General features: G+C 42.4%; 1 protein-coding gene across 1 annotated transcript in view; it reads left to right on the forward strand.

Moving 5' to 3' along the window:
- raph1b (Ras association (RalGDS/AF-6) and pleckstrin homology domains 1b) overlaps positions 1-19,148 on the forward strand; it is a gene marked incomplete in the record, with an annotated part of 61,721 nt that overhangs the window by 7,871 nt on the left and 34,702 nt on the right. The window contains 1 exon segment of the mRNA XM_024294304.2: positions 17,797-17,860.

Raw genomic sequence — 19,148 nt, forward strand, 5'->3', positions numbered from 1 at the left:
TCAGCTTTGGCGTTTTCAGCTATTAGTTTCAGTTATCTCAGCTATTAACTTTGCTTTTTCAGCTTCAGAGTTTTCAGCTATCAATTTCAGCATTATTAGCTATCAGCACTAGTGTCTTCAGCGGCCAAATTCAGCTTACAGCATCCACACTAGCATTATTGCAGATAATGCTATATATCTAGTTCATAATCATGTTAAAAGGTTATGGTTTTAAAGTTTTACATTTTTACTTTTAGAGTGTACAATAAATGTTTATTCTGTTCGCCGCGACCTAAGGTGTAATATGGATTTTTGCCTCTTGTACAACTGAGTTTGACACCCCTGTGTTAGGTGAACAAAGACAACAGAACATACCTCTTAGAGTTGCTCAGAAATATGAATGTTTTAAATGTTAAATTCTACTACAAATATTTAAATATACTTTTGTTTATTTATAAAATATTAGCACTATAATCAAAAGGCGTCAGAGGGTATTTTCTAGAGTTTAGTGTTCGGGTTTTGTCGGATTCACGGACACGTCTCGTGGGCTCTGATAAGATTTCTCCGGCGGTCCGTGAACGCAGCGTCCGGCGCTGGGCTGGACAGGAAACGACGGCGCGGCGCGCGCGTCTCCTCAGCAGCTGCGGGAGAGAAGGAGCAGAATGGCAACAGATCTGTGGGTTGCGGGCCAGGCGGAGGGCGAAAGCCAGTCAGCGGGCACTTTCAGATAAATCACCCGCAGAAACAACAACAAAAAACAGTTTTCTAGATTAGTTCCGGCGAAAACAGGACGGTTAATTCACTCCGTCTGTGGAAAACGGGATAATAGAGGACCTTCTTTGTGGACCCCGTTTATTGTAAGTTCACTTTTAGTTTTAATTCCTGTGTTTTCTTGACATGTGTAGGGATTTTAATGTTGTATTCCTGAATGAAATGAGTGAAAGCAGCACATTAGTGTGTGTCTTATTGTTGGCAGCCCATCCCAGAATGTGACCTCGGGAGGGAGGCGAAGTGTTTGCGGGTGCACTTTTTAACGGATCCAGTATTTAGACGGCACCGGCGCTGATGCTCGTTTAATGACGTATATTTGGGGTGGTTAGACGGGCCGGTTTGTGTCCCCCTTTAGCGGCCATTGAAGAGCCCCTTTTCTTTGAGGAGGGGGGGAAAGGGTGTGCAGCGTTTGGGTGGACTGGGGAAACAGAGCCGCGGCTCTCCCGGGAGCCACCATCCTTTGTTTTCTAACATTTATCCGCATTTAGAGGCGGATTTCAGCAAGGTGGCGTTGGCGGATGGTTGTTTTTCTCCCTCCTCCGCATCCTGCTGAACAGCAAAAGATGTCCAGGTCTCCACCCCGATCGGCGGGAGGAGGCTCTCCGCTCCCGGTAATGGCCGATGGTGTCGTCGCACTCGGGTTGGCAGTCACCTGGTGTGGTCACACCGCACCACAGGTCGTCTTTTAAAGAAAGAGGATTCTGGATTTCTGACCATATATCCATCCGCGGCGGTCCGCTCACGCGCTCACCTTCTCTTTGTCGGCTTGTCCGGTTAAATGTCCGCGGCTTCATCCACCGCCACGAGACCAAAGCTAGTCCCGGCTTTCACCTCCATGAAACCATTCAAAACTGCCTTTAAATTCAACCATTTACTGTAAGGTGACATTTTTAAGCCGTTTGCATAATAATTATTATTTTTTTCACCACTTAAATCAGGGATGTCAAAACTTAATCAGACACGGGGGGAAAAAAATCCAAAACAAACCTTAGGTCGCGGGCAGAACATCATAAACATTTATTGAACATTCTAAAACAACATTTTTAAAACTTTAAAAATGTAATTTTTAAACATAATTATGAAATAGATATATAGCATTACCTGCGATAATGCTAGTGCGAATGCTATAAGCTGAATTTGACCACTGAATATGCTGAAGTTGTTAGCCAGCTAAATTATTAGCTAAATGCTAAATTAGCCTAAAAAGCTACAAACTAGTAAAAAACTTAGGTTAGCCAAAAACAGCTAGCATGTAACTGAAAAAATAGCCTTATTTAATGGGGAAACAAAGCCAAAATTACCCAAAACACCTAGCATGTCAATATTAGCTAAACTCCAAAACAGCCTAAAAAAATTTAAAAAACCTAAACCTAAATTGGTCAAAACAGCTAGCATGTCGCTGAAATATTAGTGAAACTCCTAAACAGCCTAAAAATTTTTAAAAAACCTAAATTAGTCTAAACAGCTAGCATGTCGCTGAAATATTAGCTAAACAACTTAAAAAATCTTAATAAATGCCAAAATAGTCCAAAAAGCTAACGGATGCCAACTTTAAAAAAATTGAGAACCGTAACTTTTTAGCATAATTATGAAAAATCAAAAGCCAAGAATATATTTTTAGAATAAATCAACTTAAACTTTAAATAGTTTTTAATATTTTACCGTCCATAAAAAATATTTTGTCAAAATTGAAATAGTTAGAAATGAGTGCAAGATAACATTGGTCTATTAATAACAATAAAATAAAATTATCTGGATAGACTTGCCGGCCGGGCCGAATCCGACCCACGGACCTTTACTTTGACACATGTGATATATGCCTTTTTTTGTACCATTCATATTTATTTTTGCTGGACAGTCTCTTTGCATTCACCCTGTAATGAACTGCGCCAGGATTCGCTTGCAAGTGAACCTAAAACTTTCTTTGTTTTTATTTGAGCTCTCTCCTGAGTTTTTTCTACCAAATAAAGAACCTAACAGCTCAGTGTGAAAGCATTATTGGGGTGCATTCTTAACTTTTATTCTTGCACATTTTAGCCACCCTGCATCTCATTTTATCACCCACTCGGAAAGTTTTTCCTCATTCTGGGTAGCATTTGTTACATTCTGTGCTTCAGTGGTCATTGGTTACCATCTGCTTGCCTTTCATTTTGTAGTTTTATTTATCTTTGGGAATGTTTTTGGTTTTTTGTGGTCCTTTTGAATTATATTCCTTCCCACCCCTTGCTTCTCATTTGGGATTTTAAATGCATCTTATTTTTCTGTCGTGAGATTGCGCGTTTTCTGATCCCCTCAGAGGCCCGGACCTGGTTCTGGTACGCTGTAACTTTAATTTATTGGCCGACACAACCAAACAAACAGAAGCCACTAAACAGGCACTTGGCCCGGCCTTTATTCCCCTTGGTGGCATGATAATAGACCGTCTGTGTCCTTAAGGCACGCTTAATTTGCATCCACAAAGCACGGGACTGAAAGCCTCACTCTGCGTTTAGGAAGAAAGGAGGACAGTTAGGATGTAATCCACCTCTTTACAGTGAAATTAATGGGTTGAGAATACCGACTGGCCTTTTCTTTGCATCCCCTTCAGACCTTCAAGCTAGCTTTTCTGACGGTAAACATCGAATCAAGATTTCCCTTTTGTCTGGACTGACATAACAAACGTCCAAAGCATTTCGGAGAACTCTCTGATGTGTTCCTTTAGGCGTTTTTAGCTCATACTTGTCCCGCATGTCTTCAGAAAATAGTATTTCCATGATTCTAAGTAGAGCTAGTCCTGTATTTTAAGAAGAAAATTGAGTTAGACTTCCTTATTCTGTTCCTCTGCTGTTCTTGCTGTCCAGCCTCTGCTTACAGCTGTTTACCGGGTTTAGGTGATTCCAGATTCTGAGTCTGATCAACACATTTGGTTCAGATAATCAGCTGTCCCTGTGATACCTATATTATTATGATATTTGGAGGATAGAAACACTTCAAACAAGCTCTGAACAAGAGCGTCCACGAAAAGCCGGCTAAGAAGAATACTGCCGCTGGAAACCTTAGCTTAAATGAGCATTATATTGGTGCTTTTAAAGGTCGTCAATCAACGGGTGGCTACAGTGGCTCCGCCCCAACTGTTCCATTCCATTTTTCTATGGACCACCATAGACCTTCTATGGACCTTGGTTTGGTACTGTTTAATGGGTCCATTTTACAATGGAAATGCTCAAAACGCATCATACCGTACTGGATCACTCAGTGTAAATGAGGCTAAAGTGAACCGCGCCAGAGTTCACTTGCAAATAAACAAGACTCTTGGAAAATTTGAGGCCTAGTCACAAGTAGGGCTGTGCCAAAATACCAATAAATCACAACATTTATTCGTGCAATTGATTCTCGATGGGTTCTCACCGAGTATTGATCTTTTATTTTTGTTCAAAGAGGCTGTAAAACGTTATATTCGTCATCCTTTGGTTGCAGGCACCGATGTGTCAGCTACTTGAATTATTTAATTTTTGTTCTGTTGTTTACAACAGTTTTGCACCAAGTAGTGACACTGCTGTTCATGTTTACTATTGTCAACACTGAATTTTACATATAATTCCAATTCAGTTGGTGTCAATGCTTGTCAAAGACAATATTACTGATTTCAGCAATGTTGTCCAAGTTTCTGTTATTTGTTTTACAAAATAAAGATGAAGTTGCTTGTTTTGATTGTGTTCAAGCTAGAAAATAAATAGGGGTATATTTTCCTAGAAAATATGTGTTCTTCTGTACATTGTTAGTTATAAGAGATGATTTTTTTTCAATTATTGCAGAATTGTGATATTGTGAACCATGTATTGCGTATCACATCGTATCGTGAGGTACCCAGTGATTTCCAGCACCAGTCACAACTGTCCTTACAGGTGGATACTGTGGGCTAGAAATGGACAAACTTTTTGCATGGGGAATGCAAATTGCCTGTAGGAAATATCAAGGTCGTAGACCGCTAGGTTTTCCCGTTGAGCGAAAATGTTAATGTGGCATCCTGTGAGCGACAGGTCGTAGTGAACACTTGATGCAACACGCAAGGGAAGTTGATGAGTCAATGAGAGGAAGGCGTGTCATTCTTTTTTCAACTTGCCCAAATGTTGTGTTCTACGCAAGCAAGGAGCCTGACTGTTAGAAATTAGACAATCGTAGTATCCTCAATCAAGTGCCCGCATCCTCGATAGGATCCATGTGCCTGTGTCCTACAGGCACTTGCGTATCACGTACACACCCCTCGCACCCAGCAAGGGGCCAGTATTCGCACTTATGACCAGAGTGTGCCACAAGTGAATGGAACTTCCATTGTCCTTCACAATACATTTACCACGCACACAACAATGGTACGTTCCATTTTCATGGCGTCCCTTGAGGTGGCAGTATGAGGAACTAACGGTACCTGCACTCACCTTAAAGTATGGACGCTCCTCTCTATGACCCTCTACAGATCAGGAAGACCAAACAAACACTCGTACTGGGTGTTGTTGGTGACTGAGGCTTTAACTTGTTCAGTCGACACTCCAATTTGGGTGAGCTGTCACGGGTGCCAAACAAAGTAGACTATCTGAGGAAACAAACTCCCACAGACCAAACAGCTTTGGTATGACGCTTTTCTTCAACTCAAAGAGTTTTCACAGAAGTGGAATCATAGAAGCACATTCCTGCACAGGCTTCTGTTTAGAGTTGAAGCTTTTATGAAGGATTAAGTCAGGTGAAAAGCACGTCAGAAATCAGAAAAGCGGTCTGATTAAAAGCTCTTTTAGGGATTTTCTGCTCTTTTCTTCAGAAAAGCAGGATGAGGGAGAAGTCACATTGGGGAGCACTTGCTTTTGGCACAAACTGATGTATTCCTCTTTCCGTCTAGGCTCCGTCCCAACCCCATTTTCTTAAAGTCATGCTTTTCTCTTGATGAGAAAACCAGAGCGAGCTTCAGCAGTGAACCCAAGGCGTGTTAAAGATGATGGATGTCAGACATCTTTTCTTTTTTTTCCTGCCTCCTGGTCTGCATATCTGTCAGCACTCAGTCATGCAACTTGTGTCCTGACATAAAAGCTCCAAAGACGAGGCTCGGGGTGCCGGTGCTGGTCGGTGTAGGCTTACCCCGGTTGTGTTACGGGGGGCAGGGGGAGGATGGCACTTCAAATGCTGCTGGGGGGGAAAGTGGAATTTGATCTTTTTGAGACTTTCTGAGTGCAAACTGGATGGAACCATCAAGTGACGAGGGAGCGTCTCGCCGGGCGTGTTTTTGCTCTGTAGAGCCTTGTTCTGGTAACATTTTGCTGACCTTTGGCGGCAGCTGCCCCTGCCATTTGCAAACAAAGACAAATGGTTGGACAGACTCCCTGTGGCCTGCAGAGCCTCTGCTGTTCCAGATAACATGTGCTTCCTTTTGGCCTTTTCATATATAAATACTTCAACTTAAGACGCGGCCTCCTACTGCTGGGAACTTGATATCCAGATATTTGTGTTGACCGTGTGCTGTTCTTTACAGTTGGGCCTGCTTTTTATGACCTTCATGTATCACTAGAAAAACATGAACCCATTGACATTACACCCTGTCAATGTACTTGTCAGAAAAAAACAGTGACCAATTAAATATCATAGTCTTATAGTTAGGGCTGTGTATGTTGACGCATTAACGCACGAGATAAACAAATCATGATTAACGCGTTAATATTTATTAATGCAAATTAATTGCACCAAATTAATTGGTTTTCAGTACTTTAATCTTGATATTTTTTTGGTTTAGATACTTGATCCATGGTCTGTCATATCATGCAAGTTTCATACTGTAAATAAAAAAAATAAATAATCGGGATTAATTTTCCTCCAGTTTGCGATTAATTAGTTAATTTTTTTAATCAATTCCCGGCCCTACTTATAATACTTTTGAGTTTACTTGAGTAGGGCTGCCACAAACTATTATTTTAATATCCGACCAATCACCAATTGTTCTTTCCGATTAGTCGACTAATCTGATCGTGCACAAAATGTATGTAAAGCACACATTTTAACCATCATTAGCTTTAAACTAACTTAAACTCACAACCTTGTTCAGCTTTACTACACTCTAACTCCATATATAATAAAAAGTGACGACTAATCAACTGGTAAGTTAGTCATCGATTAGTCGACTAGTCGTGGCAGCTTTACACTTGAGTAGCTTTGTCTTAATGGACCACTACTTTTACGCCATTACTAGGGCTGCCACGATTAGTCCACTAATCGACAATTAAAATAGTTAGCAACTAGTTTAATAGTCGATTAGTCGTAACTTATATGATATAGAGTCAGAGTTTAGTAAATCTGAAAGTTATAATGGCATTCTGCTAGCTTTTTTGGAATATTTTGGCATTTATTACGTTTTCTTAGGCTAATTTGGAGTTTGCTAATATTTCACCTACATGTGTTTTTGCAAATTTTTAGATTTGTTTCGTTTTTTTAGGCTGTTTTGGAGTTTAGTTAATATTTCAGCTGCATGCTAGCTGTTTTGGCTAACCTAGGGTTTTTTTTTGTTTTTTTTAAGGCTAATTTCGCATTTAACTATTTTAGCTGGCTATCAGCTTCAGCTTTTTCAGCTATTAGCTTCAGAAATTTCAGCTATTATGTTCCAACATCTTCAGCTATTGGCACTAATATCTTGAGGAAATTCAGCTTACAGCATTCACACTAGCATTATCACAGGTAATGATATATATCAAGTTTTTAGTTGGTTTAAAGCTAATCACGGATAAGATGTGTGCTTTGCATCAAGTTTGCGCATGACCCAATTAGTTGACTTATCGGAAAAAATAATCGGGGATTAGTTGACTATTAAAATAATCGTTTGTGGCAGCACTTCCTTTACTTTTTCTGTTTTTAACTATTTATTCCAAACACCAGAGAGTTGTATTCTTTTCCAAAAGATGGTAAAAAGATTAACGTTGTATTACCGTATTTTCCGGACACCAGATTATAATTAGCTTTGTCAATGAATGGTCTATGACAAAACAACTGGAACCAGTTCAGTTCACAAGGTAACCAGTAGGTGACTTATTAGAAAAAGTGTTGTTTTTGCCATCGTTACAACAAAATAGATGGAAAACACATTGCTGCTGTCCTGTATTTATCCTTCCAAAGAGGAAATGGTAGTTGCCTTGGATACGCCAAACGAGCTTTGTTCCTTCTTACAACTTACTGGTTATTCATTTCAGGCAAGTGCTCAGTACAATATTTACCAAAATGTATTCGATTTGGTACTTATTATTGGTGAAAATATGAACATTGATATTCTTTCATGAACACAGGTAACTGTAGATTTATCCAATTTACAGGAGACATTAATTGCTGCAGTTCCTCACATGACCACTAGAGGCTGGTTTCAGAAATAGCATATTACCAAATACTATTAAAGTTTCTAGTTAAATATCATTTGCGAAGAAACTTAACCACAAATGGGGGCGTGGTCTTGTGATTGACAGGTGACCATAGACTTATCTACTCTAGAATGGTCTTGTTGTGTTCTAACAGCTGTAAGGTTAGCTTGTCACTTGTAAGGGATATGAGACGAGACAAAAGAGTCAGAGATGAAAGTAAGACTTTATTAAGTGCTTTCATCGTAACTCTAGAACTAGTCCAGGGGTCGGCAACCTTTAACAGTAAAACAGTCAATTGGACTCGTTTTCTACTGATCAAAACCTGGAAGGAGCCGCATAGTCTTACTTTAACCTTTAAGAAATTTGGATTTACATTCATGACCTTCTTTTTTTTAATAATAAATATGGATTATGTCTATTTTTGACACACAAAAAAACAACAATAATGTAAAAAGAAACTAGCATCGTTCAAAACACAAACAAAAACAAGTAAATTTGTCTTTATGTTCCACAAATGCATGTCATTGTTTATGAAGCTTAACAAGATGAACGCTTGACATGACCTATATTTGTTGGTATTTTTCATCTCCGATGCAACAGGGACGCTGCAGTGTGTTGTTTATCCATCGGCGCTCCCTTTGCTGTTCAGTCCTTCACCATAAACCCTCTTAAGCAGCTATTAATCTGTGTGACTTTGACAAAAGCAGGTGGCGGGTTCTCACTGCTGCGTTCTCCCCAACCCCCTTTCCCTCTGCTACTGTACTGCAGTCGACCGGTGGCGTAACGAGAGCATGTGACCGGAAACACGGGGAGCTCTGGAAAAACCCACGTTGACGGATGGTGCTCACATCAGGCAGCTCTGCTGAAATATGCTAATGTGCAATTGTTGGCCAACTCTGACCGCTCCCTGACCTGCGGTCCGGGCATGAGAGCAGATGCCCCAAAGCCCGAGAATCTTCGTCTGGTGTTTTAGTCTATCTGATGACATAACATTCAAATTTAACCGTCCTCACATCTGTTTGGGCTAAAAATGGCTGCACAGTTTGTTGTTTTTGCTAATGTTGAAACAAAATAGATGGAAAACACATTGCTGCTGTCCTCTATTTATCCTTTGGAAGGAGGAAATGGGGGTTGCCTTGGATACGCCACACAAACCTCGTTCCGTCTTACAACTTACTGGTTCATCGTTTCAGGCAAGTGCTCAGTACAAATATTTGCTGATACAGGTATCGGCCCTCTGGACTCGAGCCTATCCCAGGTGAAGGTGGAATACACCCTGGACAAGTTTCCAGTCTATCATAGGGCTTGAATATGATCATCTGTCTGTCTGGGGGGGTCGCGGGGGCAGCAGTCTAGGCAACGAGGCCCAGATTTCCCTCTCTCCGGTCACTTCCTCCAGCTCCTGTAGGGGGCCTTGAGGCGTTCCCAGACCAGCCTCTCTCTTTAGCGTGTCCTGGGTCTTCTCTGGAGCCTCCAACCAGTAAGAAATACCCTGAACACCTCCACAGGGAGGCGTCCAGGAGGCATCTGGACCAGATGCCGAGCCACCTCAACTGGCTCCTCACGATATAGAGGGGCAGCGGGTCCACTCTGAGGTCTCTTTGGATGATCGAGCTTCTGGATTCTTCAATTATCCATTAAAATAAAATTAGATGGTGGTTTTGGTTTACTTTCTACCTATAGATTACAATAAATTAGTCTTATTTAGAGAACTGAGAGTATATTTAATATCTAGTGCCCTGTAACTCATGCCAAAGGTGTGGAGATGAGTGTCCTGACTATATTTGTACTACGCTAGAGTACAGTTTGGAGCGATCACAGCACCCAAATGAACTGTAGTTTCAGTTAAAACATAACAAGGATGGTATGGCTGTACTTGTGGCGGTCATAGCCTCAGGAAGGGGTGAGGTATAGTTTTGGAGTTGAATTTGATCCTAACATCAAAGATTAGAAATAATCCACCTGCTACATTCAGGAGAGCATAGATGGTGGAGGTGATTTATGGTTTTAGGTTTCATTCCTCACCACATCGATCACGGAGCGCGATGATGAATGACCAGGTTTGCCTGTTTTAAAGTCTTTCCGTGGATAATGGTTCTTTGACTCGGAGACAACTCACTTAAAGCGAGCTGGAGTGCTTCAGAGCTGCGTCAAGAACTTCCACAAGGGTCTGTGGAAATGTACTGGCTGCTGTATATAAAACCGTTAGACTCCTGGTGATGAATGAGGCGTCTCGTGTGAGTTACTGTATTCAGATGGAGCGGCTGGATTTACGCCTCACTCTTCGGATTGCTTTAACATCCAGCATTTTACAGGCTAAATGTTGGCTCGGTCGGCGTTTCCTCCGAGGGTTCTTGTAAAAACCGCTGCAGGGGTTTGGCGTGCACGCTCGACGGCCTTTTCCCTAGACGCACACGTTTGGCGCAGACGGCTGATGATGAGACAGAAACGCCACCCCACAAACAAACTCCCTCTCACGCCACTGTCAGATGCCGGCGTTTCGGCCTCAAAATGTTTACCCGGCCCCTGTGCGGTGCCGCTCGTGTTATTGCTCTGTAGCTGCTGACCTCAGGGTCACATTCCAGGGAAACCCTCGCGGGGGTTTGCCTTTATTTACAGCTGGAAGACGCATAAAAACAATGGCGGCGTTATAGAGCTAAAGGAGGAGATAATTTTATTTATCGTGTCTCCTTTGAGAGATGAAGACTGTTGAAGGTTATCATCATATTGTGGCTGAGACTCCCAAGGTGGAACATGGTGGAATATATCACTCTGAAGCAAAGAGAGACCTCAAACCCACACTGGATTGAACCATTCTGTGGGTTTGTCCATTAAATGAGTTTTGCACGACACAAATCCTAAAATAAACAGTTGGTTTACTCAATCGGAGCTCCCTGGATTTAACTTGCTGCTTCAAGATGGCTTAATACTTACCAGGAAACTAGTTTTGATTGTCCTCGGGATTATGTCAGTGATTGTTAACGAGATGGACGATGAGTGAGGTCGTGACCTTTTTGTTTGTATTGGTAGGCTTTAAAGCCAGTTTGTCTGAATTTTTTAACTTTTTGAAACTGGTAAAAACAGCTGCCACAAAGGGTCCGGGCAGATTTTGATAGTTATCCTGTAAAGTTGATATTTTAGCATTTTAAAAGCGTAAAACCACACCCTGGGTCCTGTGCAAATCTGGTACCACACCTTAAATAATAAGAAGCTTCAATCTGGAAATCGGTGTTACCAGTGTGTTTGTAGAAACCATCTCCTTGATGTTCTTCCCTGGAATTTTCCTCATGACGTGACTTCTGAAAAGCCTGAATTATAAATTCTGACATCTGTTCTGCATTTGTCTGAGTTTTTTACTCTTAAAAATGCTCTTTCTACTCTGTCATGTCACTGAATTTTCTTTGGGCTGTTTAATATATTTGTCTTAAATTTACATCCAACCCTGTTAAAGCTTAAACCTCCCTTTTTATCATCTAATTAGGGGTGCACCATATGAGGAAACTTGCGATCTGCGATACTGGTGATTAATATTGCAATTATGATTTGACTTGAAATACACAAATAATAACAAATAAAAAAAAAACAATGCATTATTTCTCTGTAACAGCTTTGTATAAATAAAAGTCAACATAACTTAAATTATTGGGTCCGCCCGATTGGTCCTGAAGGGGCCTCCCGATTGATTGTGAATTGGTCCGCCCGATTGCTCGAGAATGGGTCCGCCCGATTGGTCATAAAGGGGTCCACTCAATTGATCAAGAATGGGTCCCCATTGATTGGTCGTGAATGGGTCCGCCCGATTGGTCGTGAATGGGTCCGCTCGATTGATCGTGAATGGGTCCCCTCGATTGATCGTGAATGGGTCCCCATTGATTGGTCATGAATGGGTCCGCCCGATTGGTCATGAATGGGTCCGCCCGATTGGTCGTGAATGGGTCCCCATTGATTGGTCGTGAATGGGTCCCCATTGATTGGTCATGAATGGGTCCCCTCGATTGATCGTGAATGGGTCCCCATTGATTGGTCGTGAATGGGTCTGCCCGATTGGTCGTGAATTGGTCCGCTCGATTGTTTGTGAATGGGTCCCTACCGGCTGGTCCTGAAGGGGCCCGCCCGGTTGGTCGTGAATGGGTCCACCAAATTGGTCCTGAAGGGGCCCGCACTATTGGTCCTGAAGGGGTTCGTCTGTGTGTTCAAATTTCCAGTGGCCCGCAGGTTCCTTTCACAAAATCAATAATTTGGAGCTCCAGACATTTTCCAAAATCAACAAAACATATTTAAATGTATTTGTTTTATTGGACAAGATGAAACATATGCTATTGCAGTAAAGTGTTTATAAACAACTAATTTAAATTAAATGTTTTTAAAATAGTTCAAGGAATATAGGCTGATTAGTTCCCCCACACTATTTCAACCTTACCAAATCTGGCCCATTTGGCAAAAAGTTTGAACACCCTTGTACTATTTGATTAGTTATGAGATAGTTTAACATTTAAGACCATTTATTGCAGTTTATGCCGTCTTTTGCGATGCTCGTATTGCACGGGCTAATATAGTGTCAACGATACATTTTTGACTTATTGTGCAGACCTAATTCCGATAATCTTTTGTTGTAATGTTAAATTAAAAACTTGCCATCTCTACAAGTTAATTTTCTAATATTAGTAAGTATGCTTTTTTAATAACAGTTTAATATGTTTGAGATATTTCCTGATAATTTCCTGACCGAACATTTAAACCCCTTAAACAAACTTTTCAAATAAACTTTTAAATCATTTTGCGACGGTTGACCACTTAACTGTGTAAAAGTAATGGCTGCTAATAGACTCTCAGCCTGAGAGACATTAAAAGAGCAGATATGTGAGTGCTGCGATGCTAACTGCTCTGCTCTTTTTCCCGGTCAGGACGGCTGCAGGTTCATATTTATAGATCTCTTTGCTTCAGGACCTGATTACAGTTCAGGCGCTTTGCTGAAGCGGTAAAGCAAATGCTGCATCTGTATGCATCAGTACGAACTCTCCACACCCTTTCATGTCATTTGGTTTAGTTAGACCACATTCAATTATAACATGGAGGTAATTAAAGCTCAAAGGGAAAGAGCTGCTACTTATCGTACATTGGAACGATCATATATTCGCAAGATGAGTCACTATTTTTGATATTTCTTTCCAAAGTGTTGACCATTAAAAGCAAAGCAGGCGTTTGAGGTGCAATTACTTCCAATTTCTTGAGAGAAGTGTGATGGAAAAACATTTTTAGTCTGTATATAGTTAAAATCTCTTAATTTTGGTGTTTAAATTTAGGTTTTTGTTGTAAAAAAAAGTATTAAAGGTTGAAAAAAAGTTCATTTCTTGAACTGTAAACTCTATTCATTAAAATCTAAAGTAGGCGTGTGTTTGTAAATCATTTATATGTTTTCATAGTTTCAAGTGTGTTTAGTCGGTTGCACATACTGGCGCTCTACAGCAAAAACTGGGGCTGAAACGCCTCATTTTGTCATTAAAAATGCACCCCAGCCTACTTTCCTTACTTAGATCTTCTAACCTCCCTCTCATCAAGCAGCTCGTGTGATCAGCGACCCATCCAGGAGGTAAAAAGATACCGTACGTCATCATAACATCTGCGGCCAGCTGTTGTTTTTGGTGGGGGGTGATATCTTGGAAGAGTCGGCGACGGACCAGAGAGACTTTTCTGAGTTCATATGATGTCATATGAGAAGGAAACACTGAGGTCATCCCTGATTATTCCTGGTGTCCTTTGCCAACGTTTGAAAGTCTCACGCCTTTATGCGCCGGTCCACATTTACTGTAGCAGCCAGATGTTGGCGGGCCGCTCCACTTTTCTCTTCGGTTCATGGAGGACGCCGAAGGAATCTCCAGTTTCTCCGCAGTGACCTACAATGCAGAGAATCCAGCTCTGTAGAAGTGGGCTGGCACCATTTTTTTCCTTTACAGCAGAATCCCTTGACAGTAACTCAAACGAACAAGCTTAATCTGACAGAATAATGTGTATGTGTGTGTGTGTGCATGTTTGGCTGCCTCCCTCCAAATCTCATTGACTATAATACCCTGGCAGTGCTGAAAGTGACTGCAAGGCTCTATTGACTGAGTTTCTGGGTTAAGTTGGTGGCTGAGTAGCTTGCTAATCTCTTTCTGCTCGACTGATCTCCTTTCTCCGCTGATTCTTGATTGTTTTGGCCCACGTGCCTCACACAGCCAGTCCTTTTCTGGATCACGGTTGGCTCCGCGAGACGCCTCGGAAGCGGGGTCAGCGTCATCGTTTACCACCCCTCACTGCTGGTGTTGCTTCCAGCCCAGAGATTGCTGGACTTAAGACCGTGTTAAATCACGGAGATTTCTGTCTTTAAGCAGATCGGCTTTGCTCAAGCTGCTGTAATGACGAGGCCTGGGAACGGACGGATACTCTCCAGAGATGCCCCCCGACGCAAGAGAGGACTCGGGGACCGTTCCAAATGTGTTGTAGCGTTTTATCACGTAACCCTATATGTGCCTGTTAGACCTTAATACCCAGTAAACCCTGCTGGTAGCCAGTGGGAGCTCCATGAGACCCCACTCGCCATCGTGGGAACATTCCTGAGGCAGCATTATTCAGTAATTTCCACCATGTGTGGTTCTTCCAGAGGCTTTTGCTGCGTGGAGAATCCCACTATTAAAAGGACATGGGCTTCCTGTTATTCCCAGCTAGACATTAATGTGTATTAGTGAAAGGCCTGATGGTAAACGTTTGGCTGAGTTGTATTTTAGCTGCTAAAATTCTGATAAAGGTTGTATTTTTATGTTTTGTTGATTGTCCTATTTGAAACACACACTTGAAGATTGGATTTGACCCAGCCAAGGGTCAGAGTCCCTCCTCTCCGGGTGAACAGAAGTGGTTGGTCATGATGAATTTGGAGCAATAAGACGGTCGATACTAATGTACCTTCCCAGCAAAGCAAAACATCCATCATCTGACCAGCGTTTTTAAATTGAACGCTAATATTGTCAATGCTGAGATGATCTCAAAAAACAGATTTAGTCTAATTCTCATCAGCAACTTCCTCTCTTTGGAGTGACTCTTGTTAAAGTCTTTGACAATCCCTTTTTGTTGGTGCTTCCACAAACAATTATTTTGATAGTCGACTAACCCCCAACTAGTTGAATTAAATTGATTTGATTTATTCTGGAATAATATTTCTCCCTTTATATTGTTCATAATTATGTTAAACATTATGGTTTTAAAGTTTGAAAAATTGCCTATCTTTTTGGATTATTTTGGCATTTACTAAGATTTTTTAGACTGTTTTTGAGTTTAGCTAATATCTCAGCTACATGGTAGCATTTTTGTCCAATTTAGGCTTTTTTTTTCCATATTTTTTAGGCTATTTTGAAGTTTATCAGGGCTGCACGGTGGCGCAGTGGTTAGCGCTCTCGCCTCACAGCGAGAAGGCCCCGGTTCGAATCCCGGCTGGGACCTTTCTGTGTGGAGTTTGCATGTTCTCCCCGTGCATGCGTGGGTTTTCACCGGGGACTCCGGCTTCCTCCCACCGTCCAAAAACATGCTTCATAGGTTAATTGGTGACTCTAAATTGCCCCTAGGTGTGAATGTGAGAGTGAATGAGTGTGTGATTGAGGCCCTGAGACAGACTGGCGACCTGTCCAGAGTGTACCCCGCCTTCGCCCATTAGTAGCCGGGATAGGCTCTGGCACCCCCGCGACCCCGAAAGGGTGGAAGCAGTCTGGAAGATGAATGAATGAATGAATGAAGTTTATTATTTTAGTCGGCTACATGCTAGCTGTTTTGGCTAACCTATTTTTTGTCGTTTGATTTTTAGTCTAATTTGGCGTGTTTTGGATTTTGGCCCCTTGTGAGATTAAGTTTGACTCCCCTGATCTAAAGTCATTCCACGACCTCTGTTAGAGCTCCAAAGGGTCCAGTGCAATGTGGTTTTTTTGTGGCAGTGGAAGGCGGGTGCCTCACCAGCCTAACCCTGAGTCATGGAATTTGGATTTTGGACCTTCTATCCTCTATTGGTAGTAAAACACTACTCTACATTCTATCTTTAGAGCGTAGTCTTTGTGGCGTCACTATCGTGAAGTGTTTGGGTGTTTTGGCTAACGCAAATAAAAACAGACCTTTTGCTTGATTCCAGCCGTCAGCGAGGCCTCATTGTGCTGAGTCGTGCGCTAATGTGAGTTTTCCTGTTGTGTTGGCGACCGTTTTCCCATCTGTATGTAACACAAGTTTGGGAATATCCCAGATTTTTACTTTCTTTTTAAGTCTAATCCAAGTTGAGGTCAATCATCTCTGGATAAACTTTCTGACCGTTAATGCTTAAAAGTTTCTGCCTTGTGATTTTTTTTTTTCCTTCAACAATCCTGTCTTTATTTCTCGCTGTGACATCATCGCTGCTCCTTCCCACTTCCTGCCCTGACAGGAAATGAACCACCCAAAAGCGGAGGCGGCGGTGCACAAGGACACACCTGTGTCCACCACACTGTGGACTCTGTGTTCCTCCTTGTTCTGGAGGTGCGACTCTTTCTTTAAAGAGGGAACAGGGCACCTTTTTGGCGCATTTGTGTTTTTTGGACAGAGGTCAACAAAACGGTCGTGTGGCTGCAGGCGCGCCGCAGTTGGAGCGTCAGAGTCTGAGGGGGGAGTGTTGTTGTCCTGATCTGTGCACAGCCTGTGGCCCTTCATCATAAGCTAGCGCCTGTGCTGCAGGCCTCGCCTTTGTTTTCAGGAGCAGCTGCTCGCCGGCCCCTGCGCTGTTGTGACTAAAGCAACTGTTCCCCGCAGCTGCACGAGCGCATGTGTCACTGCCACACCTGTTCAATTGCCTTGTGTTGACTGAGCAATATCATCCATTAACTTAAGGCAGCAGGCGGGTGGCGGTGGGTTTATTTGTAATCTGAGCTGCCCTGTTTTTTTTTTTTTTTTTTTTCTCTCGTGTCTGCACATCTTGTGCACTTTGACACACTTTTAGTGTGTTTGCAGTGAAAACACACACCCGTGCGCAGGCTCTTCATGCCACATGCCGTCCCAGAGAACAGCTGAGGCCAGATTGGCAGCACGGTCACACAGCAGACCCCCCCACGGATACTTCCAGTCACCCTACACGCCTGAATTTGTTTTTTTATCCATCCAAACTGTGATTCAGCGGCTTGTTTCAGTTGGAATAAGACCTGTGGTGGATGAGTCAGCCCTGTTAATGATTTGCTCAAACGTTGAAAAGCTGGTCAGCGTTTGTCGGGTCCTGCAGACTTGTGAGTCACAGGCCGTGCACACGTAAGAGTTTTGACGAGCTCCTCCACCTGAGTCATGTTTGAAATGATCAGCCTGCGCCGGCTAGCGTGCTTATTAGGCCGTCTATGTTGTGCTAAATAACGGCAGCGTCTGCAGCTCGTCTTCGTTAATGACGAAGGGTTCGTTCTGAAGATGGAGCCGCGCTCGCAGCTTTTCGGCGTCTTGTTAAGTCTCCCTCTCGAGCACTCTTCAGCGTTAATCCCCCCCGCATTCTTGCAGTGGAGAAATCTCTGCTCTCTGCCAGCTGCTCGGTTCTCAGGGTGAACAAACACGGCCGACCGATCCACAATGTTTGACTAGAGGTGGCCTGCTGGAGGGACGACGCACGGCGGCTGTTTTGCCGCTCCAAATCTGCTTAATCGTGATTTCTGCTCTTTTACAGGAATGAATTAGTGGATTTGGTCTGACCCTTTAACCCCCGCGGAGAGGAGAAAGCCACTTCTGAGGTAAGAAGTAAACAGCGGCGGCTGAGTGGTGGCGTTTCTCAGCAGAGGGAAAACAACTGCTTCCAGTAATCTTTGCACTCTAGAGTTCAGAGATTATTAGGAATTAAAATTTCAGGTGTTTTCATCTGACAGATTTCTGGGCGTTCACACCAGATTATGTTTGATCCCCGAAGACTGTTTTCAGATTGAGGTATTGCTTAAAAATTCAGTCCGATCATCTTTTTTTTTTAATCTAGTTTCAAAGCGTTCCAAGTGGTGATTTAATATAGATTTCGCCATTTTTAAGCCAAATTAAAAAAAAAAAATGTTGCTTTAGGGCACAGTTTCTGCAGAACGGCAGGAGATAATTCAAAGGTCAAGTGGGATCGAGCAACCCCGCCCCCCTTCCCCTCCTTTTTGCTGAGATCTCAGAGCAGAGATCTTGTGATTTTTTTTTTTACACGTCACAAATACCATCTGTTTCAAACTGCATTTTTTTCATCTGCTCCCGATTCATAAAGATTTGAATAAAGAAACATTCAAAAATGCCATTTTGAGCTTAATTTTCTTACCACGTGCCCTCTATCATCAGAAAAATACCACAAGAACATGTTAAGAACTCCAAAAGCATGTTTTTTTTATCGGAGTGTGTCTTTTGGACCAAGCTCCAGTTTGGGGGTCTCCAACATGGATCACATTTGGGACAGACTGACCAAAGCTGTGACGTCGTTTATGGATATTTCACCCTTTAACACCAGAGCCAGCAAGGCCAAGTGGGCCCCATATGGTTTAAAAGTGGGCAGAAAATGTGGGCCACACCTGTGTTGTCCCACATTGGCTTAATGATTCCGTTCCCTGGACTGTGGAGCTCGCTACACTGTCTACCGGGCGGCTGGCTAGCATAGCAAGCTAGCCCACTGGGTTACAACTGAACCCTTCTGCTGTCTTTGGGGTCCAGATGACTCCAACCATAAATTGATCTGTGATTCCTTCCATGACAAATGTGGACAAAGGTTGACAGGATTTTATGTCTGCAATGGACATTAGTGAAACTCAAAAATCAATGATAAATAAAAGTTCAGCGCACTGTCTTGTGGGGTCCAGATGACCCCACTTTTAATGTGAACAAGCCAAGGAGAGTGGAAGGGTTAAACCAGGGGTGTCAAACTCAATCACACAAGGGGCCAAAATCCAAAACGCACCTTAGGTTGCAGGCCGAAGAGGAAAAACATTTAAAACTAAAGTCGATAGCTGAAAACACTATATAGCTAAAAACGCTGAAGCTGATAGCTGAAGACGCTGAAGTCGA

This window comes from Oryzias melastigma, linkage group LG2 (assembly GCF_002922805.2).
Source record: "Oryzias melastigma strain HK-1 linkage group LG2, ASM292280v2, whole genome shotgun sequence".
Classification (NCBI taxonomy): domain Eukaryota; kingdom Metazoa; phylum Chordata; class Actinopteri; order Beloniformes; family Adrianichthyidae; genus Oryzias; species Oryzias melastigma.